Raw genomic sequence first — 6,212 nt, 5'->3', positions numbered from 1 at the left:
GAAACCTGTATGCAGGTCAGGAAGCAACAGTTAGAACTGGACATGGAACAACAGACTGGTTCCAAATAGGAAAAGGAGTACGTCAAGGCTGTATATTGTCACCCTGCTTATTTAACTGATATGCAGAGTACATCATGAGAAACGCTGGGCTGGAAGAAACACAAGCTGGAATCAAGATTGTCGGGAGAAATATCAATAACCTCAGATATGTGGATGACACCACCCTTATGGCGGAGAGTGAAGAAGAACTAAAGAGGCTCTTGATGAAGGTGAAGGAGGAGAGTGAAAAAGTTGGCTTAAAGCTCAACATTCAGAAAACCAAGATCATGGCATCTGGTCCCATAACTCCATGGGAAATAGATGGGGAAACAGTGGAAACAGTGTCAGACTTTACTTTTTTGGGCTCCAGAATCACTGCTGATGGTGACTGCAGCCATGAAATTAAAAGACGCTTACTCCTTGGAAGGAAGGTTATGGCCAACCTAGATAGCATGTTTAAAAGCAGAGACATTACTTTGCCAACAAAAGTCCGTCTAGTCAGGGCTATGGTTTTTCCAGTGGTCATGTATGGATGTGAGAGTTGGACGGTGAAGAAAGCTGAGCGCCGCAGAATTGATGCTTTTGAACTGTGGTGTTGGAGAAGACTCTTGAGAGTCCCTTGGACTGCAAGGAGATCCAATCAATCCATCCTAAAAGAGATCAATCCTGGGTGTTCATTGGAAGGTCTGATGTTGAAGCTGAAGCTCCAATACTTTGGCCATCTCATGCGAAGGGTTGACTCATTGGAAAAGACCCTAATGCTGGGTAGGATTGGGGGCGGGAGGAGAAGAGGACGACAGAGGATGAGATGGTTGGATGGCATCACCGACTCAATGAACATGGGTTTGGGTAGACTCCGGGAGTTGGTGATGGACAGAGAGGCCTGGCATGCTGCAATTCATGGGGTCGCGGAGAGTCGGACACGACTGAGCGACTGAACTGAACTGAACTGAAAGGAATCCATACAGGACAATGCAATGTTTCAAGTGAAAGATGGAATTGCTCTTGTTGAATTGAGGAGGGCCAGAATTCTACAATTCAGCTTCCCCTTCCATCTCTGAGATGCCTTAGACCCTTTCCTAGGGCACTTAATAGAAAAGCTTGAAAACCACAAATCTAGGCCAGTTTCCTTATTTTACAGTTGAAGAAACTGCAGCCCAATAAAGATGAAGTGACTTGGTCAAGGCTACATGTGTAGAGGCTGAGTCGGGGTAAAACACTTGTTATCTAAGTAAACAACAGAAAGGGAGACCCCTTCCAGTTCTCAAGAGTGGGCTCTTGTCTAACACGCAGAAATGAGTTGTCCTAGGAGATACATGTGCTGAAAAATTGAGAGAATTTATTGGGAAGGGGTGCCCGGGCAGAGAGTAACAGGGTAAGGGAACCCAAGAGGACTGCTCTGCCATGCAGTTCACAGTCTCAGGGTTTATGGTCATTGTGTTAGTTTCCAGGGTGTCTTGGGCTCCGCTGGTAAAGAATCACCTGCAATGTGGGAGACCTGGGTTCCATCCCTGGGTTGGGAAAATCCCCTGGAGAAGGGAAAGGCTACCCACTCCAGTATTCTGGCCTGGAGAATTCCACGGACCGTATAGTCCATGGGGTCGCAAAAAGTTGGACACAACTGAGCGACTTTTACTTTCATCAGGTTGTCTTTGACCAATCGGTCTGACTCAGGGTCCTTCCTGGTGGCACATGCCATCACTCAGCAAGATGCATTCTGAGAGGTGGGTAGAACATATGGCCTGGAGCAGCCTCTTTCCTTTTGACCTTTCCCAAATTCTTCTGGTTGGTGGTAGCTTGTTAGTTCCACATTCTTTACCAGGACCTCCTGTTTAAGATAACTCATGAAAGTAGTTACTATCATGCAAGTGACCTGGCCAGGGTAGGTAGTTTCAATCAGTGCCCTTTTGTAATTTTGCACAAACTATTTATTCAGCATAATTGGTTCCTAATTTAAGGGCCAGGTGAAAACTGACTCTTTTTTACATTGCCAAGACTTCCTAAAGTCACTTAGCTGTTTTATCCTTGTAGTTTGATTTAATAGCAATTTCCAATCATGGTAGAATGCCAGTACAAGAAAAGTGAAAACAAGCTGCCTACTAGGCACAGTACATAGAAAGTGAACATTCCTTTTCCCAAAGAACTTATGCTATTTATGGGAAAATAAAACAATACCACATGAGCAAGGGATAAACAAAAATTCTGTTGTTAAATTAAATTTTACTGAATGCCTTGATGATAGAATTTCATTGAAGAGAGTAAATGAGACAAGGAAGGTAAGGTGTTAAATGCTATACCTGAGATAGGCCTTGAAGATAGTGTGGTGCCTAAATAAAAGAAAATCACAGGCATTGTTTTGAGATTGAAGAATAGCATCTAAAATGTGAGATAATAAATGCTGAAATGCTCCATATAATCAAATGTACAGAGTTGCCTGGACTCTTTTTTAACAATTATGAACACTGTTGATTGGTAACACTACAGTATGGATTGCTCTATCTGGCTGAAAATCCTTGTATGTTCCCTCACCATCAACAGTGGTATTTTCAGGCTGGATAAAATATTTTATCAACTTTGAAAGTGACTTAAAAAATATTTGTAGTTGAATTCTTCAAATGAAATGTGGAATATTTTTCTTTTTTTTTTTTACCTTCAAGGTTACTTGTGCTTGGAAAAAACACAATATATTGCTCTTAGAAAAGTAGCTTGAAAAGATTAAAAGTTTCTTCATAGAACATTGGGATTCCCTGGTGGTTCAGATAGTAAAATGTCTGCCCACAATGTGGGAGACCTGGGTTCGATCCCTGGGTTGGATAGATCCCCTGGAGAAGGAAATGGCAACCCACTCCAGTACTCTTGCCTAGAAAATTCCATGGATGGAGGAGCCTAGTGGGCTATAGTCCATGGGGTTGCAAAAAGTTGGACACGACTGAGCAACTTCACTTTCATAGAACCTAAATTAGAATCCTCTAAAGTGTTCTTGAAATTTGAATAGATTTTACAAAATAACACCCTAATGACTTCAGTGTAAATAAATGAAAAATGAGAAGACTAAATTTCCTTCAAAAATATGCTTTTGCAAATTAAAAGTGAAAGTATAATAGGAATGAATTTGTTTTGGATTTTAAAAGACTTAAATTTGGTTTTTGTAAAAAATAATAATAATAATAATAATAATTATGAAAATTCAGAGCCCCAATTCAGCAAATTTGTCCGTTTTCAGTCTATTTAGAAATGGATTTGAAAATATCCCGTTTCTACCCTACATGAACTTTAACTACAGATGGAAACATGGAAAATTAAACATATAACTTCCTTTTTATTTTAAATTTCAAGGTAACTCAATTAATGTAGACAGGTAAAATGAATAATTTAGAACATTTATTCTATACCAAAGCATGTATAATTTTTATAGTTTATTCTCAATTATTTAGCTAGTGTGGGTGTATATATACATGCAGGAACTCTAAATTTTTCTTTTTCTGCAATGATTTATTTAACAAAAATACATCTGTCACATTAGTGTTTCCATTCAGTTCACTCGCTCAGTCGTGTCCAACTCTTTGTGACCCCATGAATTGCAGCATGCCAGGCCTCCTGTCCATCATCAACTCCCAGAGTTTACCCAAACCCATGTCCATCGAGTCAGTGATGCCATTCAACGATCTCATCCTCTGTCATCCCCTTCTCCTGCTGCCCCCAATCCTTCCCAGCATTAGGGTCTTTTCCAATGAGTCAACTCTTCACATGAGTTGGCCAAAGTATTGGAGTTTCAGCTTCAACATCAGTCCTTCTAATGAACACCCAGGACTGATCTCCTTTAGGATGGACTGGTTGGATCTCCTTGCAGTCCAAGGGACTCTCAAGAGTCTTCTCCAACACCACAGTTCAAAAGCATCAATTCTGCAGCGCTCAGCTTTCTTCACCGTCCAACTCTCACATCCATACATGACCACTGGAAAAATCATAGCCTTGACTAGATGGAACTTTGTTGGCAAGGCAAATTGGAAGTGTTTGCATTACAGAAAGCTTATCTGAAAACTTACTTCTCAAATTTTATTTTTTATTTTTTTTCCAGCATTTCACCACATATATTTCTTCTTATGCAGTCTAAGCTGAGAATGCCATGTAAATGGGTCACTGCAAAATGCAGCAATTTAATTTTTCTCCAATCAAAATAAGAAACATACCAGTGTGATCTAATTTCTATTAACTTTTGAAGGTTTACAGCAGTTAAAGTATTTTTGCTTCTATGTATGAAGGTTGAAAAAATCTGTTTTTTTTTTTCCATAAAATACAAGAGCAACCAATTTCCCCATCGAGTAAAAGTAAAAACTGGGATTCTTTTTAAAATTAATCCAAAGTGGCATTTAGGAACTTAGTTGTAGGCTGCTGCGCTGACACCATGACAAACCAAAGTATAGGGCTGGGTCTGGTTTTGTTTCGGTTTTCTTTTCAATATCCAATGCTCGTGGATTAAGTACTGGAAATGTTCCAATTGTAAGGCAGGGATCTGTTTGGATTCCACCACAGGTATACTCCTTGGGTTGGATGCTGGAGGGTGAGGCACGTTTTGCCGGACCCATGTTTGCCAGACCCATGTCGACTACCTAGTAGTCATCAAGGTCAAAAAATTCATCATCTCCTCCTTGGTATCCCATTCCCTGGATAGCTACTCGGTACCGCAAGATACCTCCAATTCCACCAAATCCTTTGACAAACTGGGATCCTTCTTGTGACTTATCAGTGACAATTTCCAACATAGCTCCAAATTTTTTATAGTTGTTGGCAAACCACTCCAGAAGGGGCATGTTCTCAATCAGCTCATGTTCTTGTCCTGTCTCTTTGTCTGTAAAATGAGACATATCCTTCTCTTGTTCTGGAGTTAGACAGAGAATTTTCTCCTCTTCTGTGCCTTGGCAATGAAGAACATATCTCATTATATCCAGATTTTCATAGACTATTAGAATCTCTACAGCTCCCATTTCTAAAGCCTTTAGTGTATCTTCAACTCCAAAACAGTACTTGCCTGCGTCCTGGCTTATTTCATCGAAGTATCACCCTATTAATTTCTTCTCTTGAATGAACTTCATGTTGGAGAGACTTCAGTAGATAATTCAATAGCTTGATTGAATCCATTTTCACCACCATAAGATATATCAACTAATTTTAAAACTTTTGATTGCAACCTCTGATCAAACATATAAGATTGACTTAGTTCAGTTTTAAAGTTAGCTGATCCAGCTAAAACGAGACCAGCCACATTCACCTGGTCCCCAGAAATAAACAGCTGCACAGCAGGCTCAAGTACTTTTAGAACATAGTTATGTCGCTTTTCCATTCTTAAACGGGCAAAACGCAAGGCTGACTGACCTCCTCTCCCATGTTTCTTTGGGAGATCCACAGTGAATTTGTGCAGGACTTTTCTTGTATTTCCTCGGAGTGTGCCAAAAAGTGCACCACTACTATCTATTACAATGAAGCCAAACTTGCTATCATCTGAAAGTAGTGCTGTAAGAGCCTCTGTATGGAATTTGTTGTCACACAAATACAATGACGTATTAATTGGTTTGAAAGGTTCAAAGTCAATGTCGACTTTCTTTTCCTTTCCTTCTTCTGTTGCAATGGTACCACAGTAAACAACCAGGCCATTTGGAGGTACTTTGTTATAAAGTTTGAGTCTTTGTTGTACAGATGTAATGGCTCCCAGGACTGATAGGTGGTTTACTCGTGGCTTAATGTTAGATGCAGCTCCAAACTCATCTGCTAACGTTTTTGCCACTCGTGAAATCTGGTCTTTGGGAGGAATGATCAACGATATCATATTCATTTCAAGACTTAAAAGTGCTCTTGCTACTATGATGTTCAATAACCAGAGGGTTTCCTTTCCAACAAAAGGTAAATTATCCACTAATGAAGAGAAAAATGTGCAAGTGTTACTTGCTCAGTTGTGTCCAACTCTTTGCAACCCCACGGACTTTAGTCTGCCAGGCTCCTCTGTCCATGGAATTCTCCAGGCATGAATACTGGAGTGGGTAGCCATTTCCTTCTCCTGGGGATCTGCTTGATCCAAGGATTGAACTTGGGTCTCTTGCATTGCAGGCAGATTCTTTATCATCTGAATCACAAGGGAAGTTCGAAGAGAAAAATAAGCTCTATACAAAGGAAGGAAG

The 6,212-nt window shown here is 40.2% G+C and overlaps 1 pseudogene; it reads right to left on the bottom strand.

Annotated features, from left to right (window-relative positions):
* Nucleotides 1–4,649: 4,649 nt before the first annotated feature.
* LOC145513922 (eukaryotic peptide chain release factor subunit 1 pseudogene) lies at nt 4,650–5,863 on the bottom strand (annotated as a pseudogene).
* Between the last annotated feature and the right edge of the window lie 349 nt (nt 5,864–6,212).

This window comes from Giraffa tippelskirchi, chromosome 7 (assembly GCF_054371585.1).
Source record: "Giraffa tippelskirchi isolate mGirTip1 chromosome 7, T2T-mGirTip1v1.2.pri, whole genome shotgun sequence".
Classification (NCBI taxonomy): domain Eukaryota; kingdom Metazoa; phylum Chordata; class Mammalia; order Artiodactyla; family Giraffidae; genus Giraffa; species Giraffa tippelskirchi.
Note: the sequence above shows the minus strand (reverse complement) of the source record. Positions and strands in the feature narration are given on the sequence as shown.